The following is a 22,799-nucleotide window of genomic DNA, read 5'->3' as shown; positions in this document are numbered from 1 at the left end:
ACCATGTTAATAATGGGCTGGTATTGGGTACTGGTCTCCCCTTGTTAATGATGGGCTGGTATTGGGGTACAGGTCTCACCATGTTAATGGTGTGCTGTTATTGGGGTACAGTTCTCAGCTTGTTAATGATGTGCTTGCATTGGGTTACAGGTCTCACCATGTGAATGATGGGCTGGTATTGGGGTACAGGTCTCACCTTGTTAATGATGGGCTAGTATTGGGGTACCTGTCTCACCTTTTTAAGGATGTGCTGGTATTGGGGTATAGGTTTCAACATGTCAATGATGGGCTGGTATTGGGGTAGAACTTACCATGTTAATGATGGGCTGGTGTTGGTTACTGGTCTCACCATGTAATGATGGGCTGATATTGGGGTACTTGTCGCACCATGTTAATGATGGGATAGTATTTGGTTACAGGTCTCACCTTGTTAATGATAGGCTGGTATTGGGGTACAGGTCTCATTTTGTTAATGATGGGTTGATATTGGGGTACTTGTCGCACCATGTAATGATGGGCTGATATTGGGGTACTGATCTCACCTTGTTAATGATGGGTTGGTATTGGGGTACAGGTCTCACCATGTTAATGATGGGCTAGTATTGCGGTACATAACTCACCTATTAATGGTAGGCTGATATTGGGGTAGTGGTCACACCATGTTAATGATGGGCTGGTATTGGGTTACAGGTCTCACCTTGTTAATGATGGGCTAGTATTGGGGTACTGGTCTCACCATGTGCATGATGGGCTGTTATTGGGGTACTGATCTCACCTTGTGAATGATGGGATGGTATTGGGGTACAGTTCACACCTTGTTAATTATGGGCTTGTATGGGGTACAGGTCTCACCTTGTTCATGAAGGGCTGGTATTGGTGATCACATCTCACTATGTGCATAATGGTTTGGTATTGGGTTACAGGTCTCACCTTGTTAATGATTGGCTGGAATTGGGGTACAGGTCTCACCATGTTAATGAGGGGCTAGTGTTGCGGTACATATCTCAACTTTTAAATGATGGGCTGATATTGGGGAACTGGTCTCACCATGTTAAAAATGGGCTGCTATTGGGTTCTGGTCTCACCATTTAATGATGGGTTGATATTGTGTTACTGGTCGCACCATGTTAATGATGGGCTCGTATTGGGGTACAGGTCTTACCATGTGAATGATGGGCTGGATTGGATTACAGGTCTCACCTTGTTAATGATGGGCTGGTGTTGGGGTACAGTTCTCACCATGTGAATGATGGGCTGGTATTGGGGTTCTGATCTCACCATGTTAATGATAAGCTGGTATTGGGTTACAGGTCCCATCTTGTTTATTATTGTTTGGTGTTGGGGTACAGGTCTCACCACCTTAATGATGGGCTCGTATTGGGGTACATGTCTCACATTTTAATGATGGGCTGGTATTGGGGTACAGGTCTCACATTGTTAATGATGGGCTGGTATTGCGGTACAGGTCTGACCATGTCAATGATGGGCTGGTATTGGGGTTCTGGTCTCACCATGTTAATGATGGGTTGGTATTGCGGTACATATCTCACCTTGTTAATGATGGGCTGGTTTTGGGGTACTGGTCTCACCCTGTTAATAATGGGCTGGTATTGGGTACTGGTCTCACCATGTAATGATGGGCTGGTATTGGGGTACTGGTCGCACCATGATCATGATGGGCTGGAATTGGTTTACTGGTCTCACCTTGTTAATGATGGGCTTGTGTTGGGGTACAGGTCTCATCATTATAATGATGGGCAGGTAATGGGGTACGTGTCTCACCTTGTTAATGAAGGGCTGGTTTTGGGGTACCAGTCTCACCATGTAATCATGTGCTGGTATTGTGGTACTGGTCGCACTATGTTAATAATGGGCTTGTATTGGAGTACAGGTCTCATCTTGTTATTGGTGGGCTGGCATTGTGGTACAGGTCTCATCTTGTTAATGATGGGATGCCATTGGGGTACTGGTCTCACCTTGTTAATGACGGGCTTGTATTGGGGTACTGGTCTCACCTTGTTAATGATGGGCTGGTATTGGGGTACAGGTCCCACCATGTTAATGAATGGCTGTTTTGGGGTACTGGTCTCACCAAGTAACAAAGGGCTGGTACTGGGGTACAAGTCTCAGCTTGTTAATGATGGGCTGGTATTGGGGTACTGGTCTGACCATGTAATGATGGGCTTGTATTGGGGTACATGTCGCACCATGTTAAGGATGGGCTGATATTGGGGTACAGGTCTCACCATGTTAAGGATGGGCTGGTATTGGGGTACAGGTCTCACATTGTTAATAATGGGCTGGTATTGGGGTACTGGTCTCACCTTGTTAATGAAGAGCTGGTATTGGGGTACAGGCCTCACATTGTTAATGATGGGCTGGTATTGGGGTACAGTTCTCACCATGTAAATGATCGGCTGGTATTGGGTACTGGTTGCACCATGTTGAGGACGGGCTGGTATTGGGGTACAGGTCTCACCTTGTTAATGATGGGCTGGTATTGGTGTACTGGTCGCACTTTGTTAATGATGGGCTGGTATTGGGGTGCAGGTCTCACATTGTTAATGATGGGCTGCTATTGGGGTACAGGTCTCACCATGTTAATGATGGGCTGGTATTGGGGTACAGGTCTCACCTTGTTAATGATGGGCTGGTATTGGGGTACAGGTCCCACCATGTTAATGATGGGCTGCTATTGGGGTACAGGTCTCACCTTGTTAATGATGGGCTGGTATTGGGGTACAGGTCCCACCATGTTAATGATGGGCTGTTTTGGGGTACTGATCTCACCAAGCACTGATGGGCTGTTATTGGGGTACTGGTCTCACATTGTTAATGATGGGTTTGTATTGGGGTACTGGTCTCACCGTGTAATGATGTGCTGGTATTGGGGTACAGGTCTCACATTGTTAATGATGGGCTGGTGTTGGGGTACAGCTCTCACCATGTGAATGATGTGCTGGTATTGGGGTACAGGTCTCACATTGTTAATGATGGGTTTGTATTGGGGTACAGCTCTCACCATGTGAATGATGTGCTGGTATTGGGGTACAGGTCTCACATTGTTAATGATGGGCTGGTGTTGGGGTACAGCTCTCACCATGTGAATGATGGGCTGGTATTGGGGTACATTTTTCACCATCTTAATGATGGGCTGGTATTGGTGTACTGGTCTCGCCTTGTTAATGATGGTCTGGTATTGGGGTACAGGTCTCATCATGATAATGATGGGCATTATTGGGTTACATGTCTCACCTTGTTAATGATGGGCTGCTATTGGGGTACTGGTCTCACCATGTTAATAAAGGGCTGGAATTGGGTACTGGTCTCACCATGTAATCATGGGTTGTATTGGGGTACTGATTTCACCTTGTTAATGATGGGCTGGTATTGGGCTATAGGTCTCATCTTGTTAATCAAGGGCTGCTATTGGGGTACTGGTTTCACTTTGTTAATGATGGGCTGGTATTGGGGTACAGCTCTCACCATGTGATGATGGGCTTGTATTGGGGTACAGGTCTCACCATGTTAATGATGGCCTAGTATTGGGGTACTGGTCTCACCAAGTACTGATGGGCTGGTATCGGGGTACAGGTCTCACCTTTTTAATGATGGGCTGGTATTGAAGTACAGGTCTCACCTTGTTAATGATGGGCTGGTATTGGGGTACAGCTCTCACCATGTGAATGATGGGTTGGTATTGGGATACAGCTCTCAACATGTTAATGACTGGCTGGTATTGGTTTGTTGGTCTCACTTTGTTAATGCTGGTCTGGTATTGGGGTACAGGTCTTATCATGATAATGATGGTCATTATTGGGTTACATGTCTCACCTTGCTAATCGTGGGCTGCTATTGGTGTACTGGTCTCACCATGTTAATAATGGGCTGGGATTGGTTACTTGTCTCACCATGTAATGATGGGTTGGTAGTGGGGTACATGTCTCACCTTGTGAATGATGTGCTGTTATTGGGGTACAGGTCTCATCTTGTTAATGAAGGGCTGCTATTGGGGTACTGGTTTCACCTTGTTAATGAAGGGCTGCTATTGGGGTACTTGTCTCACCTTGTTAATGATGGGCTGGTATTGGTGTACAGGGCTCACCATGTGAATGATGGGCTGGTATTGGGGTACAGGTCTCATCATGTTAATGATGGGATGCTATTGGGGTAGTCGTCTCACCATGTGAATGATGGGCTGGTATTGGGGTACTGATCTCACCTTATGAATGATGGGATGGTATTGGGGTACAGGTCTCACCTTGTTAATGATGGGCTGGTATTGAGGTACAGGTCACACCTTGTTAATTATGGGCTTGTATTGGGGTACAGGTCTCACCATGTTAATGATGGGCTTGTATTGGTGTTCAGGTCTCCCCTTGTTAATGATGGGCTAGTATTGGTGTACAGGTCTCACCATGTGAATGATGGGCTGGTATTGGGTTACAGGTCTCACCTTGTTAATGATTGGCTGGTATTGGGGTACAGGTTTCACCACGTTAATGATGGGCTGGTATTGCGGTGCATATCTCACCTTGTTAATGATTGTTTGGTATTGGGGTATAGGTCTCACCATGTTAATGATGGGTTGGTATTGGGGTACTGGTCTCTTAATGTTAATAATGGGCTGGTATTGGGAACTTGTCTCACCATGTAATGATGGGTTGATATTGGGGTACTGGTCGCATCGTGTTAATGATGGGCTGGTATTGGGTTACAGGTCTCACATTGTTAATGGTGGGCTGGTATTGGGGTACTGGTCTCACCATGTTAATGATGGGCTGGTATTGAGGTACAGGTCACACCTTGTTAATGATGGGCTGGTATTGAGGTACAGGGCACACCTTGTTAATGATGGGCTTGTATTGGAGTCATAGAGTTATACAGCACAGAAAGAGGCCCTTCGGCCCATCGTGTCTGCGCCGTCCTTTAATCCCTGTCCAGTCTAATCCCATTTTCCAGCATTTGGTCCATAGCCTTGTATGCAATGGCATTTCAAGCGCTCATCCAAATGCTTCTTGAATGTTATGAGGGTTCCTTCCTCTACCACCCTTTCAGGCAGTGAGTTCCAGATTCCAACCACCCTCTGGGTGAAAAAGTTCCTCCTCAAATCCCCTCTAAACCTCCTGCCCCTTACCTTGAATCTATGCCCCCTTGTTATTGACCCCCCTACTAAGGGGAAAAGTTCCTCTTTATCTACCCTATCTATGCCCCTCATCGTTTTGTACACCTCAATCAGGTCCCCCCTCAGCCTTCTTTGCTCCAAGGAAAACAACCCCAGCCTGTTTAGTCTTTCTTCATAGCTGAGGCTCTCCATCCCAGGTAACATCCTGGTGAATCTTCTCTGCACCCTCTCCAAAGCAATCACATCCTTCCTATAGTGAGGCGACCAGAACTGCACACAGTACTCCAGCTGTGGCCTCACCAGCGTTTTGTACAGCTCCATCATAACCTCCCTGCTCTTATATTCTATGCCTCGGCTAATGAACGCAAGTATCCCATATGCCTTTTTAACCACCTTATCTACCTGTTCCGCTGCCTTCAGGGATCTATGTACATGTACACCAAGGTCCCTCTGACCCTTTGTACTTCCTAGGGTCCTACCACTCATTGTGTATTCCCTTGCCTTATTTGTCCGTCCAAAATGCATCACCTCGCACTTTTCAGGGTTAAATTCCATTTGCCACTTTTCCGCCCATCTGACCAACCCGTTTATATCGTCCTGTAGCCTGAGGCTTTCCTCCTCGCAATTTACCGCCCCACCAATTTTCGTGTCATCTGCGAACTTACTCATCATACCTTTTACATTCTCATCCAAATCATTTATGTAGATCACAAACAGCAAGGGTCCCAGCACCGATCCCTGAGGTACCCCACTGGACACAGGCTTCCAGTCACAAAAGCAACCTTCGACCATCACCCTCTGCCTCCTGCCACTCAGCCAGTTTAGGATCCAACGCGCCAAGGCACCCTGGATCCCATGGGCTCTTACCTTCTTGACCAGTCTCCTATGCGGGACTTTGTCAAAAGCTTTACTGAAATCCATGTAAACCACATCCACAGCATTTCCCTCATCCACACACCTAGTCACCCCCTCGAAAAATTCAATCAGATTGGTCAGACATGATTTACCCTTGACAAAGCCATGCTGACTATCCCCGATTAATCCTTGCCTCTCCAAGTGGAGACTAATTTTGTCCCTCAGAATTTTTTCCAATAATTTCCCTACCACAGATGTTAGGCTCACTGGCCTGTAATTCCCTGGTTTATCCCTGCTAGCCTTCTTGAATAATGGTACTACGTTAGCTGTTCTCCAGTCCTCTGGTACATCCCCTGTGGCCAGAGAGGTTCTGAAAATTTGTGTCAGAGCCCCTGCAATCTCCTCCTTTGCCTCACACAACAGCCTGGGATACATCTCGTCTGGGCCTGAGGATTTATCCACTTTTTGGCCTGCTAAAACCGCTAGTACCTCCTCCCTCTCGATGCTAATATGTTCAAGTATGTCACAGTGCCCTTGCCCGATTTCTATGTCTGCATCGTCTTTCTCCATAGTGAACACAGATGCAAAAAATTCATTTAAAACCCCGCCTACATCATCTGGCTCTACACACAGATTGCCACTTTGGTCCCTAATGGGCCCTACCCTTTCCCTGGTTATCCTCTTGCCCTTAATATACTTATAAAACATCTTAGGATTTTCCTTTATTTTGCTCGCCAGTGTTATTTCATGGCCCCTCCTTGCCCTCCTAATTTCTTTTTTAAGTATGCCCCTGCACTTTTTATACTCCTCTAGGGCTTCCTCCGTCTTTAGTCTTTTGTAACTGCCAAAAGCCCCCCTTTTTTTCCTAATGCATTTTTGTATATCCCTTGTCATCCAAGGTTCCCTTTGCTTGTTGGTCCCACCCTTGACCTTTACAGGAACATGTTGGCGTTGTACTCTCTCTATTTCCCTTCTGAAAGTCTCCCACTGCTTTGATGTGGATTTTCCTATAAGTAGCTGCTCCCAGTCCACTTTGGCCAGATCCTGCCTTATCATGTGGTGCAGGTCTCACCATGTTAATGATGAGCTGGCATTGAGGTACTGGTCTCACCTTGTTAATGATGGGCTGCCATTGGGGTACAGGTCTCACCTTGTTAATGATGGGCTTGTATTGTGGTGCAGGTCTCACCATGTTAATGATGGGCTGGTATTGGGGTACAGGTCTCACCATGTGAATAATGGTCTGGTATCGGGGTTCTGGTCTAACCATGTTAATGGTGGGCTGCTTTTGGTGTACGGGTCTCACCATGTTAATGATGGGCTGGTATTGCGGTGCATATCTCACCTTGTTAATGAAGTGCTGGTACTGTGGCACAGGTCTCACCTTGTTAATGATGGGCTGATATTGGGATCTTGGTCTCACAATGTTAATAATGGGCTGGTATTGGGTGCTGGTCTCACATTGTTATTGATGGGCTGGTATGGGGTACTTGTCTCACCATGTAATGCTAGGCTGCTATTGGGGTACTGATCTGCACTTGTTAATGGGCTGGTATTGATGTACAGGTCTCACCATGTGAATGGTGGGCTGGTATTGGGTTATACTGATCTCACCTTGTTTATTTTGGGCTGGTATTGGGGTGCAGGACTCACGTTGTTAATAATGGGCTGGTATTGGGGAACAGTTCTCATCTTGTGAATGATGGTCTTGTATCGGGGTACAGGTCTCACCATGTGAATGATGGGTTTGTATTGGGGTACAGGTCTCACTTGTTAATGATGGGCTGGTATTGAGGTACAGGTCACACGTTGTTAATTATGGGCTGGTATAGGGGTACAGGTCTCACCTTGTTAATGATGGGCTGGTATTGGGGTACTGTTCTCAGCTTGTTAAAATGGGCTGGTATTGGGGTACAGGTCTCACCTTGCTAATGATGGGCTGATATTGGGGTAGTGGTTTCACCATGTTAATAATGGGCTGGTATTGGGTACTGGTCTCACCATGTAGTCATGGGCTGTTATTGGGGTACTGTTTGCACCATGTTAATGATGGACTGGTATTGGGGTACTGGTCTCACCTTGTTAATGATTGGCTGGTATTGGGGTACAGGTCTCACCTTGCTAATGATTGGCTGGTATTGAGGTACAGGTCCCACCATGTTAATGATGGGCTCTGTTTGGGTACTGGTCTCACCACGTAATGATGGGCTGGTATTGGGGTACAGGTCTCACCTTTTTAATGATGGGCTGATATTGGGGTTCTGGTCTCATAATTAAATGATGGGCTTGTATTGGGGTACTGGTTGCACTATGTTAAGAATGGGCTGGTATTGGGGTACAGGTCACACCGTGTTAATGATGGGCTGGTATTGGGGTACATGTCTCACCTTGTTAATGGTGTGCTGGTATTGGGGTACTGGCCTCACCATGTTCATGATGGGATGGAACTGGTTTACTGGTCTCACCTTCTTAATGATGGGCTGGTATTGCGGTACAGGTCTCACCGTGTTAATGATGGGCTGTAATTGGGATGCAGGTCTCACCATGTGAATGATGGACTGGTATTGCGAGACAGGTCTCACTTTGTTAATGATGGGCTGTTATTTGGGTACATGCCTCATCTTGTTAATGATGGGCTGCTATTGGTGTACTGTTCTCACATTGTTAATGATGGGCTGGTATTGGGGTAGAGGTCTCACCTTGTTAATGATGGGCTGGTATTGGGGTACAGGTCCCATCATGTTAATGATGGGCTGCTTTTGTGTACTGGTCTCACCAAGTAATGATGTGTTGGTATTGGAGTACAGGTCTCACTTTGTTAATGATGGACTGGTATTGGGCTACTGGTCTCACCATATAATGATGGACTTGTATTGGGGTACTGGTAGCATCATGTTAAGGATGAGCTGGTATTGGGGTAGAGGTGTCCCATTGTTATTAATGGGCTGGTTTTGGGGTACAGATCTCACCTTGTTAATGAAGAGCTGGTATTGGGGTACAGGCCTCACCATGTGACTGATGGGCTGTTATTGGGTACTGGTCGCACCATGTTAAGGACGGGCTGGTATTGGGGTACTGGTCTCACCTTGTTAATGATGGGCTGGTATTGGGGTGCAGTTCACATCTTGTTAATGATGGGCTGCTATTGGGGTATGGGTCTGACCTTGTTAATGATGGGCTGGTGTTGTTGTACAGGTCTCACCATGTGAATGATGGGCTGGTATTGGGTTGCGGCTCTCACCTGGCTAATGATGGGCTGGTATTGGGGTACAGGTCTCACCTTTTAATGATGGGCTGGTATTGGGGTACAGGTCTCACATTGTTAATGATGGGCTGGTATTGGGGTACAGGTCTCACCATGTCAGTCATGGGCTGGAATTGGTTTACTGTTCTCACCTTGTTAAAGATAGGCTGTTATTGGTGTACTGGTCTTACTATGTTAATAATGGGCTGGTATTGGATACTGGTCTCATCATGTAATCATGGGCTGGTATTGGGGTACTGGTCTCACCTTGTTAATGATGAGCTGGTATTGGGGTTCTGGTCTCATCATGTAATGATGAGCTTGTATTGGGGTACTGGTTGCACCATGTTAAGAATGGGCTGGTATTGGGGTACAGGACTCAAATTGTTAATAATAGGTTGGTATTGGGGTACAGGTCTCACCTTGTTAATGATGGGCTGGTATTGGGGTACAGCTCTCACCATGTAAAGGACTGGCTGGCATTGGGGTACAGGTCTCACCATGTTAATGATGGGCTGGTATTGGGGTACTGATCTCTACTTGTTAATTATCGGCTGGTATTGGGGTACAGGTTTCACCTTGCTAATGATGGGCTGGTATTGGGGTACAGTTCCTACCATGTTAATGATGGGCTGTGTTTGGGTACTGGTCTCACCACGTAATGATGGGCTGGTATTGGGGTACAGGTCTCACCTTGTTAATGATGGGCTGATATTGGGTGTCCGGTCTCACAATTTAATGATGGGCTTGTATTGGGGTATTGGTTGCACTATGTTAAGAATGGGCTGGTATTGGGGTACAGGTCACACCATGTTAATGATGGGCTGATATTGGGGTACATGTTTCACCTTGTTAATTGTGTGCTGGTATTGGGGTACTGGCCTCACCATGCTCATGATGGGATGGAACTGGTTTACTGGTCTCACCTTCTTAATGATGGGCTGGTATTGCGGTACAGATCTCACCGTGTTAATGATGGGCTGTTATTGGGATGCAGGTCTCACCATGTGAATGATGGACTGCTATTGCGAGACAGGTCTCACTTTGTTAATGATGGGCTGGTATTGGGGTACAAGCCTCATCTTGTTAATGATGGGCTGCTATTGGAGTACAGATCTCACCTTGTTAATGATGTGCTGGTATTGGAGTACAGGTCCCACTTTGTTAATGATCGGCTGGTATTGGGGTACTGGTCTCACCATGTAGTGATTGACTTGTATTGGGGCACTGGTAGCATCATATTAAGGATGGGCTGGTATTGGGGTAGAGGTCTCACATTGTTATTAATGGGCTGGTATTGGGGTGCAGGTCTCACCCTGTTAATGAAGAGCTGGTATTGGGGTACAGGCCTCAACTTGTTAATGATGGGCTGGTATTGGGGTGCAGTTCACATCTTGTTCATGATGGGCTGCTATTGGGGTACGGGTCTTACCTTGTTAATGATGGGCTGGTGTTGTTGTACAGGTCTCATCATGTGAATGATGGGCTGGTATTGGGTTACGGATCTCACCTTGTTATTGATGGGCTTGTATTGGGGTACAGGTCACACCTTGTTAATTATGGGTTGGTATTGCGGTGCAGGTCTCACCATGTTAATGATGGGCTGCTATTGGGGTACAGGTCTCACCTGGTTAATGATGGGCTGGTATTGGGGTACAGGTCTCACCATGTCAGTCATGGGCTGGAATTGGTTTACTGTTCTCACCTTGTTAATGATGGGCTGTTATTGGTGTACTGGTCTCACTATGATAATAATGGGCTGGTATTGGATACTGGTCTCACGTTGTTAATAATAGGCTGGTATTGGGGTACAGGTCTCACCTTGTTAATGATGGGCTGGTATTGGGGCACAGCTCTCACCATGTAAAGGACGGGCTGGTATTGGGGTACAGGTCTCACCATGTTAATGATGGGCTGGTATTGCTGTGCAGGTTTCACCTTGTGAATGGTGGGCTGGTATTGGGTTACTGATCTCACCTTGTTTATTATGGGCTGGTATTGAGGTGTAGGTCTTACCTTGTTAATGATGGGCTGGTATTGGGGTGCAGGTCTCATCTTGTGAATGAAGGGTTTGTATTGGGGTACAGATCTCACCTTGTTAATGATGGGCTGGTATTGAGGTACAAGTCACACCTTGTTAATGATGGGCTAGTATAGGGGTACAGGTCTCACCTTGTTAATGATAGGCTGGTATTGGGTTACTGGTCGCACCATGTTAATGATGTGCTGGTATTGGGGTACAGGTCTCACCTTGTTAATGATGGACTGGTATTGGGGTTCTGGTATTACCATGTTAATGATGGGCTGGTATTGGATTACAGGTCTCACCATGTTAATAATGGGCTGGTATTCGATTACAGGTCTCACCATGTTAATGATGAGCTGGTATTGGGGTACAGGTCTCAACTTGTTAATGATGGGCAGGCATTGGGGTACAGGTCTCACCATGTTAATGATGGGCTGTTTTTGGGTAGTGGTCTCACCATGTACTCATGGGTTGGAATTGATGTATTGGTCTCACCATGTTAATAATGGGCTGGTATTCGATTACAGGTCTCACCATGTTAATGATGGGTTGGTATTGGGTTACTGGTCTCGTCTTGTTACTAATGGGCTGGTTTTGGGTACTGGTCGCACCATGTTAATGATGGGCTGTTTTTCGGTACTGGTCTCACCACGTAATGATGGGCTGGTACTCGGGTACAGGTTTCACCTTGTTAATGATGGGCTGATATTGGGGTTCCGGTCTCACAATTTAATGATGGGCTTGTGTTGGGATACTGGTTGCACCATGTTAAGGATGGGCTGGTATTGGGGTACAGGTCACAACACACCATGTTAATGATGGGCTGGTATTGGGGTACATGTCTCACCTTGTTAATGGTGTGCTGGTATTGGGGTACTGGTCTCACCATGTTAATGATCGGCCGGTATTGGTGTACTGGTCTCACCTTGTTAATGATGGGCTGGTATTGGGGTGCAGTTCACATCTTGTTAATGATGGGCTGCTATTGGGGTACGGGTCTGACCTTGTTAATGATGGGCTGGTGTTGTTGTACAGGTCTCATCATGTGAATGATGGGCTGGTATTGTGTTACGGATCTCACCTTGTTAATGATGGGCTGGTATTGGGGTACAGGTCACACCTTTTAATTATGGGTTGGTATTGCGGTGCAGGTCTCACTATGTTTATGACGGGCTGGTATTGGGGTACAGGTCTCACCATGTCAGTCATGGGCTGGAATTGGTTTACTGTTCTCACCTTGTTAATGATGGGCTTTTATTGGTGTACTGGTCTCACTATGTTAATAATGGGCTGGTATTGGATACTGGCCTCACGTTGTTAATAATAGGCTGGTATTGGGGTACAGGTCTCACCTTGTTAATGATGGGCTGGTATTGCTGTATAGGTTTCACCATGTGAATGGTGGGCTGGTATTGGGTTACTGATCTCACCTTGTTTATTATGGGCTGGTATTGGGGTACAGGGCTCACCTTGTTAATGATGGGTTGGTATTGGGGTACAGGTCTCACCTTATTAATGATGAGCTGGTATTGGGGTACAGGTCTTACCATGTGAATGATGGGTTGGATTAGGTTACAGGTCTCACCTTGTTAATGATAGGCTGGTATTGGGTTACTGGTCACACCATGTTAATGATGGGCTGGTATTGGGGTACAGGTCTCACCTTGCTAATGATGGGCTGGATTTGGGGTTCTGGTCTCACTATGTTAATGATGGGCTGGTATTGGATTACAGGTCTCACCATGTTAATGATGGGCTGGTAGTGGGGTACAGGTCTCACCATGTTAAAGTTGGGCTGGTATTGGATTACAGGTCTCACCATGTTAATGATGAGCTGGTATTGGGGTACAGGTCTCACCTTGTTAATGATGGGCAGGTTTTGGGGTACAGGTCTCACCATGTTAATGATGGGCTGTTTTTGGGTAGTGGTCTCACCATGTAATGATGGGCTGGAATTGATGTATTGGTCTCACCATGTTAAAGATGGGCTTGTATTTTGGTACAGGTCTCACCATGATAATGATGAGTTGATATTGGTGTACATATCTCATCTTGTTAATGATGGGCTGATATTGGGGATCCGGTCTCACAATTTCATGATGGGCTTGTGTTGGGGTACTGGTTACACCATGTTAAGGATGGGCTGGTATTGGGGTACAGGTCACACCATGTTAATGGTGTGCTGGTATTGGGGTACTGGTCTCACCATGTTCATGATGGGTTGGAACTGGTCTACTGGTCTCACCTTCTTAATGATGGGCTGGAATTGGGGTACAGTTCCCATTATGATAAAGATGGGTAGGTATTGGGGTACATGTCTCACCTTATTAATGATGGGCTGCTATTGGGGACACGGTTCTCACCTTGTTAATTTTGTGCTTGTATTGGTGTACATATCTCACATTGTTAATGATGGGCAAGTATTGGGGTACAGGTCTCACATTGTTAATGATAGGCTGGCATTGAGGTACAGGTCACACATTGTTAATTAGGTGCTTGTATTGGGGTACAGCTCTCATCATGTTAATGATGGGCTGGTATTGCGGTACAGGTCTCACCATGTGAATGATGGACTGGTATTGCGATACAGGTCTCACTTTGTTAATGATGGGCTGGTATTGGGGTACAATCCTCATCTTGTTAATGATGGGCTGCTATTGGGGTACTGGTCTCACATTGTTAATAATGGGCTGGTATTGGGGTACAGGTGTCACCTTGCTAATGATGGGCTGGTATTGGGTACTGTTCTCACTTTGCTAATGATGGGCTGTTTTTGGCTACTGGTCTCACCAAGTAATGATGGGCTTTTATTGGGGTACAGGTCTCACCTTCTTAATGATGGTCTGATATTGGGGTTATGGTCTCACCATGTTCATGATGGGCTGCAATTGGTTTGCTGGTCTCACCTTCTTAATGATGGGCTGGAATTGGGGTACAGGTCTCACCTTGTTAATGTTGGGCTGGTATTGAGGTACATGTCTCACCTTGTTATTGATGGGCTGGCATTGAGGTACAGGTCACACATTGTTCATTATGGGCTGGTATTGGGGTACAGCTCTCACCATGTTAATGATGGGCTGCTATTGGGGTACAGGTGAAACCTTGTTAAGGATGGGCTGGTATTGAGGTACAGGTCTCACCATGTTAATGCTGGGCTGGTATTGGGTTACAGGTCTCAGCGTGTTAATGATTGGCTGGTATTGGGGTACAGGGTCTCACCTTGTTAATGATGGGCTGTTATTGGGATACATGCCTCACCTTGTTAATGATGGGCTGCTATTGGGGTACTGGTCTCACCTAGTTAATGATGGGCTCGTATTGGGGTACAGGTCACACCTTGCTAATGATGGGCTGGTATTGGTTACTGGTCTCACCTTGCTAATGATGGGCTGTTTTTGGGTACTGGTCTCACCAATTAATGATGGGCTGGTATTGGGGTACAGGTCTCACCTTAATGATGGGCTGGAATTGGGGTACAGGCCTCATCATGATAATGATGGGCAGGTATTGGGGTGCATGTCTCACCTTTTAATGATGGGCTGCTATTGGGGTACTGGTCTCACCTTGTTAATGTTGGGCTTGTATTGGGGTGCAGGTCTCACCTTGTTAATGATGGGCTGGTATTGGGGTTCTGGTCTCACCATGTTAATGATGGTCTGGTATTGGGGTACAGGTCTCACCATGTTAATGATGGGCTGTTTTTGGGTAGTGGTCTCACCATGTAATGATGGGCTGGAATTGATGTACTGGTCTCACCATATTAAAGATGGGTTTGTGTTTGGGTACAGGTCTCACCATGATAATGATGAGTTGATATTAGGGAACATATCTCACCTTGTTAATGATGGGTTGGTATTGGGTTACTGGTCTCACTTTGTTAATGATGGGCTGGTTTTGGGTACTGGTCGCACCATATTAATGATGGGCTGTTTTTCGGTACTGATCTCACCACATAATGATGGGCTGGTATTGGGGTACAGGACTCACCTTGTTAATGATGGGCTGATATTGGGGTTCCGGACTCACAATTTAATGATGGGCTTTTATTGAGGTACTGGTTGCACCATGTTAAGGATGGGCTGGTATTGGGGTACAGGTCACACCATGTTAATGATGGGCTTGTATTGGGGTACATGTCTCACCTTGTTATTGATGGGCTAGTATTGGGGTACAGGTTTCATCTTGTTAAAGATGAGCTGCTACTTCGGTACTGGCCTCTCTTTGTTAATGAGGGGCTGGTGTTGGGGTACAGGTCTCAACTTGTTAATGATGGGCTGGTATTGGGGTACAGGTCTCACCTTGATAAAAATGGGCTGGTATTGGGGTACTGATCTCACGATTTAATGATGGGCTTGTATTGGGGTACAGGTCTCATCATGTTAATAATGGGCTGGTATTGGGGTACAGGTCTCACCTTGTTAATCATGGGCTGGTATTGGGGTACAGGTCTCACCATGTGAATGATGGGCTGGTATTGGGATACAGGCCTCAACATGTTAATGATGGGCTGGTATTGGTTTGCTGGTCTCACCTTTTTAATGATGGTCTGGTATTGGGGTACAGGTCTCATCTGGATAATGATGGGCATTATTGGGTTAAATGTCTCACCTTGCTAATGGTGGGCTGCTATTGGGGTACTGGTCTCACCATGTTAATAATGGGCTGGAATTGTTTACTTGTCTCACCATTTAATGAGGGGTTGGTACTGGGGTACAAGTTTCACCTTTTTAATGATGGGTTGGTATTGAGGTACAGGTCATGCCTTGCTAATGATGGGCTTGTATTGTGGTACAGATCTCACTATGTTAATGATCGACTGGTGTTGGTGTACAGGTCTCACCTTGTAAATGATTGTAAGAAATCACACAACACCAGGTTATAGTCCAACAGCTTTATTTGAAATCACAAGCTTTCGGAGCGCTGCTCCTTCTTCAGGTGAAGTGGAGAAATGCATAAAGACACAGCTTATACAGTCAGAGAATCATGTCAGATGTTTACAGGTAACCTTTCCAACTGCCATTTATCTCACCTCGGCAGAGAGATAATCACAGCAGTCAAAGGTGTGAATGGTGTCCAAACAGGTCAGTCAGGGAAACATTACATCAAAGAACAATGAGGTGGGGTCACAAGGGGTCAAATATTGCAGATGCTGGGGTCTGTATGAAAAACAAAAAAACAGACAAAACACATTTTTTTGGGGCTGGAAATCACAGCAGGTCCGGCCGCATCTGTGTAGAGAGAACAAGCCAATGTCGACTCGAGTCTGGATGACCCTGCGTCAGGTGGGGTTACATGTAGCGTGACATGAACCCAAGATCTCTGTTGAGGCCGTCCTCATGGGTGCGGAACTTGGCTATCAGTTTCTGCTCGACGATTTTGCGTTGTCGTGTGTCTCGAAGGCCGCCTTGGAGAATGCTTACCCGAAGATCGAAGGCTGAATGTCCTTGACTGCTGAAGTGTTCCCCGACTGGGAGGGAACACTCCTGCCTGGTGATTGTTGCGCAGTGTCCGTTCATCCATTGTCGCAGTGTCTGCATGGTCTCGCCGATGTACCATGCTCCGGGGCATCCTTTCCTGCAACGTATGAGGTAGACAACGTTGGCCGAGTCACATGAGTATGTACCATGTACCTGGTGGGTGGTGTCCTCACGTGTGATGATGGTATCTGTGTTGATGATCTGGCATGTCTTGCAGAGGTTGTTGTGGCAGGGTTGTGTGGTGTCGTGGTCGCTGTTCTCCTGAAAGCTGGGTAGTTTGCTGCGAACGATGGTCTGTTTGAGGTTAGGCGGCTGTTTGAAAGCGAGTAGTGGAGGCGTGGGGATGGCCTTAGTGAGGTGTTCGTCGTCATCGATGACATGTTGAAGGCTGCGAAGAACATGGCGTAGTTTCTCCGCTCCGCTCATCGATGATGACGAACACCTCGCTAAGGCCATCCCCACGCCTCCACTACTCGCTTTCAAACAGCCGCCTAACCTCAAACAGACCATTGTTCGCAGCAAATTACCCAGCTTTCAGGAGAACAGCGACCACGACACCACACAACCCTGCCACAGCAACCTCTGCAAGACATGCCAGATCATCAACACAGATACCATCATCACACGTGAGGACACCACCCACCAGGTACATGGTACATACTCATGTGACTCGGCCAACGTTGTCTACCTCATACGTTGCAGGAAAGGATGCCCCGGAGCATGGTACATCGGCGAGACCATGCAGACACTGCGACAACGGATGAACGGACACCGCGCAACAATCACCAGGCAGGAGTGTTCCCTCCCAGTCGGGGAACACTTCAGCAGTCAAGGACATTCAGCCTCCGATCTTCGGGTAAGCATTCTCCAAGGCGGCCTTCGAAACACACGACAACGCAAAATCGTCGAGCAGAAACTGATAGCCAAGTTCCGCACCCATGAGGACGGCCTCAACAGAGATCTTGGGTTCATGTCACGCTACATGTAACCCCACCTGACGCAGGGTCATCCAGACTCGAGTCGACATTGGCTTGTTCTCTCTACACAGATGCGGCCGGACCTGCTGTGATTTCCAGCCCCAAAAAAATGTGTTTTGTCTGTTTTTTTGTTTTTCATACAGACCCCAGCATCTGCAATATTTGACCCCTTGTGACCCCACCTCATTGTTCTTTGATGTAATGTTTCCCTGACTGACCTGTTTGGACACCATTCACACCTTTGACTGCTGTGATTATCTCTCTGCCGAGGTGAGATAAATGGCAGTTGGAAAGGTTACCTGTAAACATCTGACATGATTCTCTGACTGTATAAGCTGTGTCTTTATGCATTTCTCCACTTCACCTGAAGAAGGAGCAGCGCTCCGAAAGCTTGTGATTTCAAATAAAGCTGTTGGACTATAACCTGGTGTTGTGTGACTTCTTACATTTGTTAATGATGGGCTGTTTTTGTGTAACAGTCTCAGCAAGTAATGATGTGCTGGATTTGGCGTACAGGCCTCACCTTGTTAATGATGGGTTGTTATTGCGGTACAGGTCTCACCATGATCATGATGGTGTGGAATTGGTGTACTGGGCTCACCTTGTGAATGACGGGCTGGTATTGGGGTACAGGTCTCACATTGTTAATGATGGGCGCGTGTTGAGGTACATGTCTCACCTTTTAAATGATGGGCTGGTATTGGGGTACAGGTCTCACCTTGTTAAGGATGGGCTGGTATTGGTGTACTGGTCTCACCTTGTTAATTATGGGCTTGTATTGGGGTACTGGTCTCACCATATCAATGATGGGCTGTTATTGGGGTACAGATCTCCCCGTGTTAATGATGGGCTGGTATTGGGGTACAGGACTCATCATCTTAATGATGGGCTGGTATTGGTGTACTGGTCGCACCATGTTCATGATAGGCTGGAAATGGTGTACTGGTTTCACCTTTAAATGATGGGCTGGTATTGGGGTACAGGTCTCATCGTGATAATGATGGGCATGTATTGGGGTACATGTCTCACCTTGTTAATGATGGGCTGGTATTGGTGTACAGGTCTCACCTTGTTAGTGATTTGCTGATATTGGGGTACAGGTCCTGCCATGTTATTGATGGGCTCTTTTTGGGTACTGGTCTCACCAAGTAATGATGGGCTGGTATTGGGGTACTTGTCTCACCATATAATGATCGGCTGGTATTGGGGTACTGGTTGCACCATGTTAAGGGTGGGCTGGTATTGGTGTACAGGTCTCGCCATGTTAATGATGTGTTGGTATTGGGGTACTGGTCTCAACTTATTAATGATGGCTTGGTATTGGGTTACTCGTCTCACTTTGTTAATGATGGGCTGGTTTTGGGTACTGGTCGTACCATGTTAATGATGGGCTGATATTGGGGTACTGGTCTCACAATGTTAATAATGGGCTGGTATTGGGTACTGGACTCACCAGGTAATGATGGGTTGTTATAGGGGTACTGTATCGCACCATGTTCATGATGGGCTCGAATTTGTGTTCTGGTCTCAGCTTGTTAATGATGGGCTGGTATTGGGGTACAGGTCTCATCTTGTTAATGATGGTCTGGTCTTGGGGTACAGGTCTCACCATGTTAATGATGGGTTGGTATTGGGGTACATGTCTGAACTTGATAATAATGGGCTGGTATTGGGGTACAGTTCTCACCATGTTAATGATGGGCTGTTTTGGGGTACTGGTCTCATCAATTAATGATGTGCTCGTATTGGGGTACAGGGTTCAACTTGTTAATGATGGGTTGGTATTGGGGTACAGGTCTCACCATGTTCATGATGGGCTTGAATTGGTGTACTGGTCTCACCTTGTTAATGATGGGCTGGTATTGGGGTACAGGTCTCATCATGATAATAATGGGCAGCCATTGAGGTACATGTCTCACCTTGTTAATGATGGGTTGGTATTGGGGTACTGGTCTCAACATTTTAATAATGGGCTAGTATTGGGTGCTGGTCTCACGATGTAACGGTGGGCTGGTATTGGGGTACTGGTCGCTGCTTGTTAATGACGGGCTGGTATTGGGGTACAGGTCTCACCTTGTTAATGATGGGCTGCTATTGGGGTACTAGTCTCACCTTGTTAATGATGGGCTGGTATTGGGGTACAGGTCTCACCTTGTTAATGGTCGGCTGGTATTGGGTACATGTCTCACCATGTTAATAATCGGCTGGTATTGAGGTACAGGTCAAACCTTGTTAATTATGGGCTGGTATTGGGTATAGGTCTCACCATGTTAATGATGGGCTGGTATTGAGGTACAGGTCAAACCTTGTTAATTAAGGGCTGGTATTGGGTATAGGTCTCACCATGTTAATAATGGGCTGGTATTGTATGCTGGTCTCACCATGTGATGATGGGCTGTTATTGGGGTAATGGTTGCACCATGTTAATGATGGGTTGGTATTGGGGTATAGGTCTCACATTGTTAATGATGGGCTGGTATTGGGGTACAGGTCTCATCTTGTTAATGATAGGTTGCTATTGGGGTGCAGGTCTCACCTTGTTAATGATGGGCTGGTAGTGGGGTACAGGTCTCAGCATGTTAATGATGGGCTGGTAGTGGGGTACAGGTCTCACCTTGTTATTGATGGGCTGGTACTGGGTACATATCTCACCATGTTAATGATGGGCTGGTATTGGGATACAGGTCTCACATTGTTAATGATGGACTGGTATTGGGGTACAGGTCTCATCTTGTTAATGATGGGCTGCTATTGGGGTACAGGTCTCACATTGTTAATGATTGACTGGTAATGGGGTAATGGCCTCACCATGTTCACGATGGGCTGGTATTCGGGTACAGATCTCATCATGATAATGATGGGCAGCTGTTGGGGTACATGTCTCACCTTGTTAATGATGGGTTGGTATTGGGGTACTAGTCTCACCATGTTAATAATTGGCTAGTATTGGGTACTGGTCTCACCATGTAACGATGTGTTGGTATTGGGGTATTGGTCTCATCTTGTTAATGATGGGCTGCTATTGGGGTATTAGTCTCACCTTGTTAATGATGGGTTGGTATTGGGGTAGAGGTCTCATCATGTTAATGGTGGGCTGGTTTTGGGTACATGTCTCACCATGTTAATAATGGGCTGGAATTGAGGTACAGGTCAAACCTTGTTAATTATGGGCTGGTATTGGGTACAGGTCTCACCGTGTTAATGATGGGCTGGTATTGGGGTACAGGTCTCACCTTGTTATTAATGGGCTGGTATTGGGGTACTGGCCCCACCATGTCAATGATGGGCTGGTATTGGGGTACAGGACTCATGATGGGCTGGTATTGGTGTACTGGTCTCACTGTGTAATGATGGGCTCGTATTGGGTTACTGGTCGCACCATGTTCATGATTGGCTGGAATTGGTGCACTGGTTTCACCTTGTTAATGATGGGCTGGTATTGGGGTACAGGTCTCATCATGACAATGATGGGCAGGTATTGGGGTACATGTCTCGCCTTGTTAATGATGGGCTGGTATTGGTGTACTGGTCTCATTCTGTTAATGTTGGGCTGGTATTGGGGTACAGGTCTCACCATGATAATGATGGGCAGATATTGGGGTGCGTGTCTCACCTTGTTAAAGATGGGCTGGTATTGGGGTACTGGTATCACCATGTTAATAATGTTCTGGTATTGGGTACTGGTCTCACCATGTGATAATGAGCTGGTATTGGGGTAATTGTTTCACCATGTTAATGATGGGCTTGTTTTGGGGTACAGGACTCATGTTGTTAATGATGGGCTGGTATTGGAGCAAGGTCTCATCTTGTTAATGATGGGCTGCTATTGGGGTACAGGTCTCACCTTGTTAATGATGGGCTGGGAGTGGGGTAGAGGTCTCACCATGTTAATGATGGGCTGGTAGTGGGGTACAGGTCTCACCTTGTTAATGTTGGGCTGGTATTGGGGTACATGTCTCACAATGTGAATGATGGGCTGGTATTGGGTTACAGGTCTCTCCTTGTTAATGATGGGCTTGTATTGGGTTACAGGTCTCACCTTGTTACTAATGGGCTGGTATTGGGGTACAGGTCTCATCTTGTTAATGATGGGCTGCGATTGGGGTACTGGACTCACCTTGTTAATGATGGGTTGGTATTAGGGTGCAGGTCTCACCTTGTTAATGATGGGCTGGTATTGGGGTACAGGTCTCACCTTGTTAGTGATGGGCAGGTATTGGGGTACTGGTCTCACCTTGTTCATGATGGGCTGGTATTGGGGTATAGGTCTCACCTTGTTAAAGTTGGGCTGATATTGGAGTACAGGTCCCACAATGTTAATGATGGGCTGTTTTTGGGTACTGGTCTCACCAAGTAATGAAGGGCTGGTAATGTGGTACAGGTATCATCTTGTTAGTGGTGGGCTGTTATTGGGATACTGGTCTCACCATGTAATGACGGGCTGGTATTGGGGTACTGGTCGCACCATTTTAAGGATTGGCTGGTATTGGGGTACAGGTCTCACCATGTTAATGATGGGCTGGTATTGGGGTACAGGTCTCACCGTGTTAATAATGGGCTGGTATTGTGGTACAGGTCCAAACATGTTAATGATGGGCTGTTTTTGTGTACTGGTTTCAGCAAGTAATGATAGGCTGGTATTGGGATGCAGGTCTCACCTTGTTAATGATGGGCTGGTATAGGGTTACAGGTCCCACCATGTTAATGATGGGCTGTTTTGGGCACTGGTCTCACCATGTAATGATGGGCTCGTATTGGGGTACTGGTCGCACCATGTTGAGGATGGGCTGGTATTGAGGTACAGGTCTCACCATGTTAATGATGGGCTGGTATTGGGGTACAAGTCTCACCTTGTTAATAATGGGCTAGTATTGTGGTACAGGTCTCACCTTGTTAATAATGGGCTCGTATTGTGGTACAGGTCTCACCTTGTTAATGATGGGCTGTTTTTGGGTAACGATCTCAGCAAGTAATGATGTGCTGGTTTTGGGGTACAGGCCTCACCTTGTTAATGATGGGCTGGTATTGCGGTACAGGTCTCGCCATGATCATGATGGTGTGGAATTGGTGTACTGGGCGCACCTTGTTAATGACG

The sequence above is a fragment of the Somniosus microcephalus genome, chromosome 6 (genome assembly GCF_052327205.1).
Source record: "Somniosus microcephalus isolate GS21.2 chromosome 6, FLI_Smic_1.0, whole genome shotgun sequence".
Lineage (NCBI taxonomy): Eukaryota > Metazoa > Chordata > Chondrichthyes > Squaliformes > Somniosidae > Somniosus > Somniosus microcephalus.
The sequence above is the reverse complement of the archived record's forward strand: the minus strand, read 5'-3'. Positions refer to the sequence as shown.